This window comes from Mustelus asterias, chromosome 24, assembly GCF_964213995.1.
Source record: "Mustelus asterias chromosome 24, sMusAst1.hap1.1, whole genome shotgun sequence".
In the NCBI taxonomy this organism is placed as follows: domain Eukaryota; kingdom Metazoa; phylum Chordata; class Chondrichthyes; order Carcharhiniformes; family Triakidae; genus Mustelus; species Mustelus asterias.
The window spans coordinates 13,107,829-13,122,963 of NC_135824.1; the positions used below are offsets into that span (position 1 = coordinate 13,107,829).

Genomic DNA, 15,135 nt, shown 5'->3' on the forward strand with positions numbered 1-15,135 from the left:
ACACCTCTACTTTCTCAGAAGACTAAGGAAATTTGGCATGTCAGCTACGACTCTCACAAACTTTTACAGATGCGCCATAGAAAGCATTCTTTCTGGCTGTATCACAGCTTGGTATGACTCCTGCTCTGCCCAAGACCGCAAAAAACTACAAAAGGTTGTGAATGTAGCCCAATCCATCATGCTAACCAGCCTCCCATCCATTGACTCTGCCTACACTTCCTGCTGCCTGGACAAAGCAGCCAGCATAATTAAGGACCCCACGCACCCCGGACATTCTCTCTTCCACCTTCTTCTGTCAGGAAAAAGATACAAAAGTCTGAGGTCACGTACCTACCGACTCAAGAACAGCTTCTTCCCTGTTGCCATCAGACTTTTGAATGGACCTACGTTGCATTAAGTTGATCTTTCTCTACATCCTAGCTATGACTGTAACACTACATTCTGTCATCACTACATTCTGTCGTCACTACCCTCTCTCATTTCCTTCTCTATGAACGGTGTGCTTTGTCTATATAGCATGGAAGAAACAACACTGTATACTCATACATGTGACAATAATAAATCAAATCAATTTCCTTCTTTCAGGCACTCCCTAAAATCCACCTCTTTAAATTAGAAGTAAAGTAAATTATAGATAGTAATATAACTTCACTAGTCACAAAGTCAAGGATATTACATTTATTCTTTTCCTAATTTTCGCAAAACTTTCTGAAAGTGCTGATCATTTGCAGAGAATTTGCAGATAGGCTATCCATCAAGTAATCATTCTATTTCAAACAATAGGATGATGGGTCATCCAGACTCAAAACGTTGGTCCTATTCTCTCTTCACAGATGCTGTCAGACCTGCTGAGTTTCTCCAGCATTTTCTGTTTTTGTTTCAGATTGTTTCAGATTGTTTCCTGCATCTGCAGGATTTTGTCTTTAGCCATTCTATTTCTTGCTTGCAAAAAAATGGGTCCCTATTTCTAAATGTATGTCTATATTTCCCCTTTGCTTTCTCCAAGGCAATGCCTCAGCTAATCAGAGTCAACTTCCCAACCAATCAGCACCCTTTTCTCTTGTAGTATAAATTGTTATGATCATTTGAAATTTGGCATTCTTGCATTTGTCCTGATGAGCGCAAAATGAAAAGCATTGGCAACATGGCTTTCTTTGCAGGAATATTCTAAATATGTGAACTTGTCATGTAGCCCAAGTTTTTCAAGTCACTGAAGAGTAAAATTAGATGGTGGGTAAAACGGGCAACTGACCAGAACCCGTCCCATTCCCACCAGGTGGTTTAGCTAACAATCAAAACTAGTGGGTGAGGAAGGAATCACAATCAAGCCCAATCTGGCCCTCATCTAATAAACACACATGGACATGAATATACATTTTACCATTCTACTTGGCCACAAGTGGGCCAATCATCAATCATTGTATAAAAGTCAACAACTCCACATTGAGCTGATTATTTATTGTAATCTACTCCAGTCACTGGATTCCGCTGAGGCCCACAAGGAGACATTGGGTCACAAGGGCCTTCTCCTCTCCCCACCTCCCTGAAGGATATTCTTGTGCCAAGCCACTTGCCATCAGTCCTGGGTAGCAGCTGCTATACCACAAGATTATAACACTCGGCAATCATTACCTGCCCCTTTCCTCAGGAAGTAACATACTAATAAAACTGGAGCCTCAATGCCCAAATTGCTACATGAAAAATGGGTACTTGAGCACAAAGGTTTAGATTAAAAGGAGAGGCTGGATAGGCTGGGGCATTTTTTCCTGGAGTGTAGGAGGATGAGGGGTGACCTTATAGAGGTTTATAAAATCATGAGGGGCATCGATAAGGTGAATAACCAAGGTCATTTCCCCAAGATAGGGGAGTCCAAAACTTGAGGACATAGGTTAAAGGTGAGAGGGGAAAGATTTAAAAGGGACCTTAGGGGCAATGTCATCACACAGAGGGTGGTGAATGTGTGTGGAATGAGCTGCCAGAGGAGGTGATAGAGGCAGGTACAATTACAACATTTAAAATACATTTGGACAGGTACATCGATGGTAAAGGTTTAGAGGGCCAAATGCAGGAAAATGGGACTCGTTCAGTTTAGGAAACCTGGTCGGCATGGACAAGTTGGACCGAAGGACCTGTTTCCGTGCTGTATATTTCTATGATTCTATGTCCAACGCCTGTGAAATTGTGACAGAACCTACGGGAAAGAAGGGGAGGGGTGTGTGTGTGTCTGTGTGTGTGTGTGTGTGGAGGGGGTTTTGGGGGGAGGTTAGGAATAAAATGCTCTTTGATGCTCTTTGCCAAGATTAACCATTGCATTATAATGTTTAGACTGCAGGATTTGGAAAATGAATTTGTCTTAATTGAAAGGGAGCGAGACGTGGCCAGAAGGGAGCAAAATATGGCCTTACAGGAGAAAGAATCGCTACTGAGACAGAACAAGGAGCTTCTGAAAACATTAAAACATTTGCGCCAATCCCTGGAACAACAGGAAAGGAAATGGTACGCAGCAGGCCAGAGCAGTCAGGCATTGCTCTATATGGCACCCACCAGAGAAAATTGGAATTAATTTCCATCAGTCTTAGCAGAACTTATATTCAGTTTGTTTTCTTTTATATTTAAATGCAAATTTTTGAAGGAGACAACTCGCTTCCATCTGATTTGTACCTAATCGTTATTGTGATTTGTACCTTGTCCTAAGTATTTCCAACACATTTCGTGACTTAATGATGCTCCTCTAAAGTCAAATAATTAAACAGCTCACTTTGTTAACCTTCTGAAATGGTTTGAAATGAGTTATATCCCAACATATATAGAGCGCAGTAGCAAATCTTCCATGGTGTTGTTCCCGATGAGTAAGTGTGTACATTCCAGTGTTCTGTCCAATATGTGATAAGTGTGATGCTTACAGGAACAGTGCAATTTACGCATGGTTCTTTACACATTATATAAATGTTGGCAGGAAGGTGAAATAAAGTCAGCAGGAAAGACCAGTAAAGAATGTAGAATAACAGCAAGGATTGAAGCAAATGTGCCCCTTTCTTGATTATTTTGTTGCAGCAAAGGTTTGATTTTAGCGACACAAAAACAGAAAATGCTGGAAAATCTCAGTAGGTCTGGCAGGTTCTGTGGAGAGAGAATAGAGCCAATGTTTCGAGTCTAGATGACAAAGGGTCATCTAAACTCGAAATGTTGGCTCTATTCTCTCCCGACACATGCTGCCAGACCTGCTGAGATTTTCCACCATTTTCTGTTTTTGTTTCAGATTCCAGCATCCGCGGCATCTTTGATCTTAAAATCTTTGATTTTATCTTTTATCTTTGATTTTAGCAAGACAGGCATATTAAACCCTCGCCTTACAGCGGGTTGTACAGTTCCATAGAATCAAAGAATAATCAAATGCTTACAGCACAGAGAGAGGTGATTTTGTTCGTTGGGCGGGATTTTACAGCCTCGCTCGAAACTGAAACAGTAAAATGCCACCCGAGGTCAGTGGACTTTCCATTGTCCGCCCCTTGCCCGCTCTGATTCCCGTGGCGGGCGGGATGATAAAATTCCGGCTATTGTGTCTGTGCTGGGTCGCTGAAGTATCTTCTCCCCCCCAGCTTTGCAAATTCTTCTTTTTCAGATAATAATTTAATTCCCTCTTGAATATTTCAGTTGACTCTGTTTCCACCACACTCTCTGGAAATGCATTCTAGATCCTGACTACTCACTGAGTGAAAATGTTTGTCCTCATGTTGGCATTACTTCTTTTGCCAATTAACTCAAATCTGTGTCCTTTGGTTCTTGATCGTTCCACCAATGGGAACAGTTTCTCCCTATTTCCCTTTCTCCCTATGCCACAAGAGGACACAGGTTTAAGGTGCTGAGGAGTAGGTACAGAGGAGATGTCAGGGGTAAGTTTTTCACTCAGAGGGTGGTGAGTACGTGGAATGGGCTGCCAGCAATGGTGGTGGAGGCGGATTCGATAGGGTCTTTTAAGAGACTTTTAGATAAGTACATTGAACTTTGTAAGTTAGAGGGTTATAGGTAAGCCTAGTAATCGCTAAGGTAGGGACATGTTCAGCACAACTTTGTGGGCTGAAGGGCCTGTATTGTGCAGTAGTTTTTCTATGTTTCTATCTACTGTGTCCAGATCCCTCAAGAATTTGAGTTCCTCCATCAACCTTCTTTTCTCCAAGGTAAACCGTCTCAACTTCTCCAACGTAACTATGTAACTGAAATTCTTCATCCCTGGAACCATTCTTGTGAATCCTTTCTGTACTGCCTCTAATATCTTTTTTAAAGTTTATTTATTAGTGTCACAAGTAGGTTTACATTAACACTGCAATGAAGTTACTGTGAAAATTCCCTAGTCGCCACACTCCAGCACCTGTTCGGGTACACTGAGGGAGAATTTAACGTGGCCAATGCATTAACCAGCACATCTTTCAGAGCATGGGAGGAAACCGGAGCACCTGGAAGAAACCCACATAGACACAGGGAGAACGTACAGACTCCACACAGACAGTGACCCAAGCCGGCAATCGAACCCTGGTTCCTGGAGATGTGAGACAGCAGTACTAACCACTGTGCCACCGTGCTGCCCTTCACATCCTTCCGAAAGTGTGGCACCCAGAAATGGAAGCAATACTCTGGTTGAGGCCTCATCAATGTTGTGTACAATTTAACATGATTTTGTATGCTGCTGTATGCTTTATTAGCTGCTTTCTCAACTTGTCCTGTCACCTTTAATGATTTATGTATATATATATACCTAGGTCCCTTTGCTCCTGCACCCCCTTTTAGAATTGCGCCCTTTATTTTGAGTAGTCTCTCTGCATTTCTTCCACCAAAATAAATCACTTCACACTTCTCTGCATTAAATTTCATCTGCTACTTGACTGCGCATTCCAATCTGTCTCTGTCATTTTGAAGTTTTACACTATCCGCCTCACAGTTCATAATACTTCCAATTTTTATATTATCTGCAAACACCAAGGACAAGATCATCAATATACATCAGGAAGAACAGGGGTGCCAACATTGGGAGACTCCATTACAAACCTCCTTCAAGTTCAGAAAAAAACTTTAACCGCTACTCTCTGTTTCCTGCCATTCAGCCAATCTAAGTTGCTACTGTCCCTTTTATCGCATGAGCTCTAACTTTGCTCACACGTTTGTTATGCAACACCTTATCAAATGCCTTTTCCGCATACACCACACCAACAATATATTACCGTCACCAATCTTCTCTGTTATCTCATTGAAAACTGAAGCAAGTTTGTGACACACGATTTATCCGTAATTAACCCACATTTTCCCTCGTAACTATTGATTTTGTCCCGAATTAATGTTTCTGGAAGCTTCCCCACCACCAAAGCTAAATCGACATTCTGTACTTGCTGGGCTTATCTTTGCACCCTTTTTCAACAAGGGTGTAACATTTCCCAGTTTCCTGTCATCTTGGGCTTATAACACAAAACTGCTTCAAACTCAGCATTAAATATTTAACCTCAAGCACAGAAGCCACAGGATAATTAGTTCAAGATATTGACAAATATTACATTGGACCTCCATGGCCTGGCCTTCTGGGGTTGCAATAAATTGTTAAGTTTGACCAGTAGAAGATATTTCGACATCTTATACGTACAGTACCTTACCTGCGAGTACTTAATGGTAAATTGTAGAAGGAGTTTTAATCTACACCTAACCATGTCTGTACTTCACCTGCGTTGGTTGATACCGACAAGGGATGGCCAGGATTCCAAGTAATAACCTCCCAGATGTATACCAAAACAACATTTTTCTCTTTAAGTGAAATAATATTTCTGTTGGGCTGGCACCTGGAAGATGCCACTCAATATTAATGAACTTAGTGTCATGATCGTGAGCAAGCAACACCAAGCAGCTCAAGGGTATTGAATGGAAGGAAGTCCTGGAAGTTATAATACATGGATATCTGAAGATACCTGAGGATATTACAAAAGCATATAGGCCTAGAAATGCGGTGTGGACATCTAAGGCCTTACAATGGCTAGCAGGGAGCACACAGAGCTGGCCACAGCATGTCAACTACCATATTAGTTAAGGACAATGTCAGGCATTTGTTACACATGTTTGAAGCAAATTTCCTCTTAATCTTCTTTTCTCTAAGGAGAAGAACTCCAGCTTCTCAAGTCTACCCACAAAATAAAGGGAGGAGGGATAGGGTTGCCATTTCTGATTAACTTCATTCATGGAGGGTCCATCATATTACTTGCCCCCGGCGTTCCTGCCATTAGTTGGCCAACACATCCATCCTTATGAAGTACTGCATTCCTATGTCAAGTTGAAATCAAAAAGACTGATTACCCAATGGGATGATGCTTGGATGTTAGCCAGACACCCTTTCTCCCACCGCCCCACACCACAGCCCCCTCCCCCCCCCCCCCCCGCCCATCCCCCCCCACCATTTTCAATATGTTGACTAATTTGGTGGAATTCTTTGAGAACATTACATGCGCAGTGGACAATGGGGAACCTGTGGATGTGGTTGATGTGCTATTAATTAGGCAAAAGACTACTTGTGTGCCAATACAACTGTAGGCTTTTATTCATTACAGAACCAGGAGCACATCCCAACAGATAACCGACCCGAACTGAACAAGGGGGAGGGAACAGCCACTTTTATACTAGGTGACAGCGGGAAGAGCCGGCAGGGGATGTGTCCAGGCATGACAAACACACAACGGTGGTCCAGGCAGGACAAAGGCAGAACTGAAGTCCACCACAGTGGTGTATCTGGATTTCCAGAAGGCATTTGACAAGGTGCCGCACCAAAGACTGCTACATAAGACAGAGGTGCAAGGTGTTACGGGTAATGTATTAGCATGGATAGAGGATTGGTTAACTAATAGAAAGCAAAGAGTGGGGGTAAATGGGTGTTTTTCTGGTTGGCGATCAGTGATTAGTGGTGTGCCTCAGGGATCAGTGACGGGACCGCAATTGCTTACGATTTACATAGAAGATTTGGAGTTGGGGGACCAAGTGTAATGTGTCAAAATTCGTAGATGACACTAAGATGACTGGCAGAATAAATTGTACAGAGGATGCTGAAAGTCTGCAAAGGGATATAGATAGTCTAAGTGAGTGGGCGAAGGTCTGGCAGATGGAGTACAATGTTGGTAAATGTGAGGTCATCCATTTCGGTGGGATTAACAGCAAAATGGACTATTATTTAAATGGTAAAAAATTGCAACATGCTGCTGTGCAGAGGGACCTGAGTGTCCTTCTGCAAGAGTCAAAGGAGTTGGTTTGCAGGTGCAGCAGGTTATTAAGAAGGCAAATTGAATTTTGTCCTTCATTGCTAGAGGGATGGAGTTTAAAAACAGCGAGGTTATGTTGCAGCTATATAAGGTGCTGGTGAGGCCACACCTGGAGTACTGTGTACAGTTTTGGTCTTCTTACTTGAGAAAGGATATACTGGCACTGGAGGGGGTGCAGAGGAGATTCACTAGGCTGATTCCGGACTTGAGAGGGTTGGCTTATGAGGAAAGACTGAGTAGACTGGGGCTATACTCATTGGAATTCAGAAGAATGAGGGGAGATCTTATAGAAACATATAAGATTATGAAGGGAATAGATAAGATAGAAGCAGGGAAGTTGTTTCCACTGGCAGGTGAAACTAGAACTAGGGGGCATGGCTTCAAAATAAATGGAAGCAGATTTAGGACAGAGTTGTGGAGGAACTTCTTCACACAAAGGGTTGTGAATCTGTGGAATTCCATGCCCAGTGAAGCAGTTGAGGCTTCCTCATTGAATGTTTTTAATTCAAGGATAGATACATTTTTGAATAGTAAAGGAATTGAGGGTTATGATGAGTGGGCGGGTAAGTGGAGCTGAGTCCACCAAAAGATCAGCCATGATCTTATTGAATGGCGGAGCTGGCTCAAGGGGCCAGATGGCCTACTCCTGCTCCTAGTTCTTACGTTCTTATACAGCCAACTCCTGTCAATTGCTGGATTCCTGGTCCCACAAAATGTCCTGAAGGGTGAACTTGTGCACGTGCGGAGATGGTAAATGCTCAGCTTGGGTTTTCTACATGGAAAATACATGGGAAAGTTGGGATTAACAGTGTAACAGATTAATATGAGCTAAAGATGTGCAGGTTAGGTGGATTGGCCACGCTAAATTGCCCCTTAGTGTCCCAAGATGATTTGATTAGGATCATAGAATTCCGACAGTGCAGAAGGAGGCCATCAAGCCTGCACCAACATAAATCTCACGCAGGCCCTATCCCCACACCTTCACGTATTTGCCCTGCTAGTCCCCTGACACTCAAGGACAATTTTGCATGGCCAACCAACCTAACCTGCACATCTTTGGTGTGGAAGAAAATGGGAGCACCCACACAGAGCAAGTGCAAACTCCACACAGACAGTGTCCCGAGGCCGGAATCGAACTCAGGTCTCTGGCACTGTGACGCAGCAGTGCTAACAACCGTGCCAGGGGGATTAAAAGGGTAGATGCGTGGGGTTACTGGTACAGAGCAGAGGGTTGAGCCTGGATAAGATGCTCTGTCAGAGAGTTGGTGCAGACTCAATGGGACGAATGGCCTCATTCTGTATTGTTGGGATTCTATGATTCTATGAGCATCCAAATCATTGACAAAGTTTAGGGGTTGCTAACTGAGTTGGTGTACATTCATATCCATGTGTATGTACAAATTTGTGACGAGACAAGAGTTGACTGTACCTGGCAAGGAGAAATGTTCAAAGGGAATGACAAGATTAACAATGTTTTTTAATGTCGCAATGATTCTTCTCCAGGGTTGCATGCACACAGCAATGTCCTGGAGATTGCTTTTCAATTGCGCATTGGATATGGAATGGCAGCAGAAATTGTGGTGATAGCAAAATCCATAATAATGTTCAATAAGGGGAGTGAATTGAAAAACAGAAAAAAACTGTTAAAGGATTTGGGAAAAAGTGGGGCAACAGGACCAGGTGAATAGAGAGGCCACCACAGATATAGTGACCTCCTTGTCCCACCCATTGACTCCATCTACACTTCCTGCCTCAGGAAAGCAGCTAGCATAATCAAGGACCCCACACACCCTGGACATACTCTCTTCCACCTTCTTCCATCGGGAAAAAGATACAAAAGTCTGAGGTCACGTATCAACTGACTCAAGAAAAGCTTCTTCCCTGCTGTCATCAGACTTTTGAATGGACCTACTCTACATCCTAGCTATGACTGTAACACTACATTCTGCACTCTCTCGTTTCCTTCTCTATGTACGGTATGCTTTGTACTCTATGAACGATAGGTTGAGTGGAATTTTCCTGTCCCGCCTATCATGGGGATCATAGCGGGTGGGGGTGGGGGCGGGGGGCGGGGGGAGGGGGGGATCATTCAAAGGTCCATTGACCTTAGGTGGGATTTTCTGGTCTTGGGGTGAGTGAGGCTGGAAAATCCCGTCCATAGAGTCAGACAACACCTCTACTTTCTCAAGAGGCTAAGAAAATTTGGCACGTCCGCTATGACTCTCACCAGCTCACCATAGAAAGCATGCTTTCTGGGTGTATCACAGTTTGGGTATGTATGAACGGTATGTTTTGTCTGTATAGCATGCAAGAAACAATACTTTTTTTTGTATCCCAACATATGTGACAATAAATCAAATTAAATTAAAATTCCAAGATGCTGGCTTGTTCTGCTGAAGGGGTTCTGTTCAAAATGAGCGATTTAATGAATCACTTAATTTTGATTTTTTTAAAAAGTGCCAAATTAAAAATAATGAAGTAGTCTTTGGACAGCTTTGGTATTTGGGAATAATGCCATGGTAAAAAAATGCGACCGCGGCAGGACTCGAACCTGCAATCTTCTGATCCGAAGTCAGACGCCTTATCCATTAGGCCACGCGGCCGACAAGGAGATGACTGGCAGTAGCTTATAAAAGCGGTAAAAACGCCGATTACATCTGCAGTTCTGATGAATCAATTATTTCGACCCGAGATTCGGTCAGGGACCGTGGTGAATGAGAATTTATTTTCTTTCCTCAAAATAATTAGGATAATATTTTGTGTGGCGCCGCCAGTTTCAACCGACACCGTTATTGTCGGATTAAATACATAGCAGCAGCTGCTCCCTCCTCCCTACTGTGCCCCCTGGAGGAACCTGCGCTCAGTGCACGCCGCCCTTTGCAGGCAGCATTCCTCCACCCGCAGCGCCGCCTAGAGGTTCCTGCCTCCCCCTCCAATCCGCCTGCCCGCAAGAGAGGCACAGTGGCAGCAGTTATTGTATCGTCTGCATACAAGGTGCACTGCAGCAACTCGTCAAGCCTTCTTCCACAGCACCTTCCAAACCCTGTGGCCTTGACCATCTAAAAGTAACAGGGCAGCAAATGCATTGGGAAACTCACCACCTGCAAGTTCCCCTCCGAGTCAGGTATCATCTTGACTGGGAACTGTTGTCATTCCTTCACTGTCACTAGGTTAAAATCAGTAAGAAGTCTCACAACACCAGGTTAAAGTCCAACAGGTTTATTTGGTAACCAACGCCACTAGTTTTGGAGCGCTGCTCCTTCGTCAGGTGGAGTGGGAGATCTGCAACACAAACACAGACGCTGCGACAACAGATGAATGAACACCGCTCGACAATCACCAGGCTAGACTGTTCTCTTCCTGTTGGGGAGCACTTCAGCGGTCACGGGCATTCGGCCTCTGATATTCGGGTAAGCGGCCAAGGCAGCCTTCACGACACACGATGGCGCAGAGTCGCTGAGCAGAAACTGATAGCCAAGTTCCGCACACATGAGGACGGCCTCAACCGGGATATTGGGTTCATGTCACACTATCTGTAATCCCCACAGCTTGCCTGGACCTGCAGAGTCTCACTGGCTGTCCTGTCTGGAGACAATACACATCTCTTTAACCTGTCTTAATGCTCTCTCCACTCACATTGTTTGTATCTTAAAGACTTGGTTAGCTGTAAGCTGTAATGCATTCCAACCATTATTCTGTAAATTGAGTTTGTGTCTTTATATGCCCTGTTTGTGAACAGAATTCCCACTCACCTGAAGAAGGGGCTTAAGGCTCCAAAAGCTTCTGGCTTTTGCTACCAAATAAACCTGTTGGACTTTAACCTGGTGTTGTTAAACTTCTTACTGTGTTTACCCCAGTCCAATGCCGGCATCTCCACATCATGACTACCACAAACACGGCATACAGAGACACAAACTCAATTTACAGAATAATGATTGGAATGCGAGTCTTTACAGCCAATCAAGTCTCAAAGGTACAGACAATGTGAGTGGAGAGAGCATTAAGCACAGGTGAAAGAGATATGTATTGTCTCCAGACAGGACAGCTAGTAAGATTTTGCAAGTCCAGGCAAGTTGTGGGGGTTACAGATAGTGTGACATGAACCCAAGATCCCGGTTGAGGCCATCCTCATGTGTGTGGAACTTGGCTATCAGTCTCTGCTCGGCGACTCTGCGTTGTCATGTGTCGTGAAGGCTGCCTTGGAGAACGCTTACCCGAAGACCAGAGGCCGAATGCCCGTGACTGCTGAAGTGTTCCCCAACAGGAAGAGAACAGTCTTGCCTGGTGATTGTCGAGCGGTGTTCATTCATCCGTTGTCTTAGTGTCTGCATGGTTTCCCCAATGTCCCATGCCTCGGGACATCCTGTCCTGCAGCGTATCAGGTAGACAATGTTGGCCGAGTTGCAAGAGTATGTACCGTGTACCTGGTGGATGGTGTTCTCACGTGAGATGATGGCATCCGTGTCGATGATCCGGCACAGGTACCGACAGCTGAACAACGAGGAACACTACAGACAGTTACCCACAGATCCGACCAAAGAACACACCCGTCAACTCAACACTCTGATCAAGACCTTTGATCTGGACCTTCAGAGCACCCTCCGTGCTCTCATCCCACGTACTCCCCGCGTTGGAGAACTCTACTGCCTCCCGAAGATACACAAGGCAAACACACCCGGCCGTCCCATCGTATCGGGCAATGGGACCCTGTGCAAGAACCTCTCCGGTTATGTCGAGGGCATCCTGAAACCCATTGTACAAAGAACCCTCAGCTTTTGTCGCGACACTACGGACATCCTACAGAAACTCTGCACACATGGAGCAGTTGAACCAGGAGCACTCCTCGTCACAATGGATGTCTCGGCACTCTACACCAGCATCCCCCACGATGATGGCATTGCTGCAACTCCCTCAGTACTCAATGCCGAGAACTGCCAGTTTCCACATGCAATTTTACATCTCATCCGCTTCATCCTGGACCACAATGTCTTCACCTTCAACAACCAGTTCTTCATCCAGACACACGGAACAGCCATGGGGACCAGATTCGCACCTCAATATGCCAACATCTTCATGCACAGGTTCGAACAAGTCTTCTTCATCGCACAGGACCTTCAACCGATGCTATACACTAGATACATCGATGATATTTTCTTCCTTTGGACTCATGGTGAACAATCACTGAAACAACTATATGATGACATCAACAAGTTCCATCCCACCATCAGACTCACCATGGACTACTCTCCGGAATCGGTTGCATTCTTGGACACACACATCTCCATTAAGGACGGTCACCTCAGCACCTCACTGTACCGCATGCCCACGGATAACCTCACCATGCTCCACTTCTCCAGCTTCCACCCTAAACACGTTAAAGAAGCCATCCCCTACGAACAAGCCCTCCGTATACACAGGATCTGCTCAGACGAGGAGGATCGCAACAGACACCTCCAGACGCTGAAAGATGCCCTCATAAGAACAGGATATGGCGCTCGACTCATCGATCGACAGTTTCGACGTGCCACAGCGAAAAGCCACACCGACCTCCTCAGAAGACAAACACGCGACATGGTGTACAGAGTACCCTTCGTCGTCCAGTACTTCCCCGGAGTGGAGAAGCTACGACATCTCCTCCAGAGCCTTCAACATGTCATTGGTGAAGACGAACATCTCGCCAAGGCCATCCCCACACCCCCACTTCTTGCCTTCAAACAACCGCACAACCTCAAACAGACCATTGTCCGCAGCAAACTACCCAGCCTTCAGGAGACCAGTGACCACGACACCACACAACCCTGCCACAGCAACCTCTGCAAGATGTGCCGGATCATCGACACGGATGCCATCATCTCACGTGAGAACACCATCCACCAGGTACACGGTACATAGTCTTGCAACTCGGCCACATTGTCTACCTGATACGCTGCAGGAAAGGATGTCCCAAGGCATGGGACATTGGGGAAACCATGCAGACACTAAGACAATGGATGAATGAACACCGTTCGACAATCACCAGGCAAGACTGTTCTCTTCCTGTTGGGGAACACTTCAGCAGTCACAGGCATTCGGCCTCTGATCTTTGGGTAAGCGTTCTCCAAGGCGGCCTTCACAACACACAACAATGCAGAGTTGCTGAGCAGAGACTGATAGCCAAGTTCCACACACATGAGGACGGCCTCAACCGGGATCTTGGGTTCATGTCACACTATCTGTAACCCCCACGACTTGCCTGGACTTGCAAAATCTCACTAACTGTCCTCTCTGGAGACAATACACATCTCTTTAACCTGTGCTTAATGCTCTCTCCACTCACATTGTCTGTACCTTTAAGACTTGATTAGCTATAAAGACTCGCATTCCAATCATTATTCTGTAAATTGAATTTGTGTCTTTATGCCCTGTTTGTGAACAGATCTCCCACTCACCTGACGAAGGAGCAGCGCTCCGAAAGCTAGTGGCGTTTACTACCAAATAAACCTGTTGGACTTTAACCTGGTGTTGTGAGACTTCTTACTGTGTTTACCCCAGTCCAACACCGGCATCTCCACATCATGACTAGGTTAAAATCCCATCGATACACGTATGCCTTTCCGGATATATCACAGCTTGGTATGGCTCCTGTTCTGACCAGGATTGCAAGAAACTACAAGTGTTATGAACGTAGCTCAGTCCATCACGCAACCAGTCTCCCATCCATTGATTCCATCTACACTTCCCGCTGCCTTGGAAAAACTGCCAGCATAATCAAGGACCTCATGCACCCCAGACATACTCTTTTCCACCTTCTTCAGTCGGGAAAAATATACAAAAGCCAGAAAACACATACCAAACAACTCAAGAACAGCTTCTTCCCTGCTGCCATCAGACTTTTGAATGGTCCTATCACATGTTAAGCTGACCTCTCTCTTAACCCTATCGGTAACTAACACAACATTTTCCTCCCTAACCTTTCCTTCTCCCCTATGTACCCTATGAACAGTATGCTTTGTATGGCATGCAAGAGACAATACTTTTCGCTGTATCCCAATACATGTGACAATAATAATTCAATTCAAAAGGATTTGTCACCACCACCATGTTGGGACAATTAGTATTGACAATAAATGGTGGCATTGCCAGCAATGCTCATGTCCCAATTACAGATAAAAACAACCTCATGGCATACACCGCTTGCAAGAACTTGCTGTCATAGCGGGCGGGATGGGAGCATGCAAAGGTGCTTTGACCTCGGTGGGATTATCCGGTCTTGGGGTGAGTGTGGCCGGACAATCCCACTCTCAAAGTTGTTTTCCTGTGGTGACACTTCCAGTGACACCTGACAGACCAATTAAACATACACACTGTAAAGAGAAGGGACCAGTTAATATTTTAGCTATAAGCACTTTCTCAATCACAGAGTTCTTACGCCACAGAAGGAGGCTATTCGGTCCATCATGTCTGAACTCGCTCTCCGAATGAGCATTATGATTTAGTACCATTTTCCTGCTTTTTGATTGAATGCTTCGATTGAACCCTACACTACATTCTGCACTCTCTTGCTTCCTTCTCTATGAACGGTATGCTTTGTCTATGTAGCGCGCAAGAAGCAATACTTTTCACTCTATGTTAATACGTCTGACAATAATAAATCAAATCAAAACCTGCCTCCACCACAATTCCAGGCAATGTATTCCAGACTCCAACCATTTGCTGGGTGAAAAAGTTTTTTTCTCACATTGCCTTTGCTTCTTTTGCAAATCACTTCAAATCTGCGCCGTCTCATTCCTGATCCCTTTATGAGCAGGAACAGTTTCTCCCCATCTACTCAAGGGCAATTAGGGATGGACAATTAGGAGCGGCACGGTGGCAC

General features: G+C 44.9%; 1 non-coding gene across 1 annotated transcript; it reads right to left on the bottom strand.

The window, feature by feature from the left end:
* Positions 1 to 9,813: 9,813 nt before the first annotated feature.
* trnar-ucg (transfer RNA arginine (anticodon UCG)) lies at positions 9,814 to 9,886 on the bottom strand. The gene has a single exon. It is a non-coding gene; the product is annotated as a tRNA-Arg (tRNA).
* Positions 9,887 to 15,135: the final 5,249 nt, after the last annotated feature.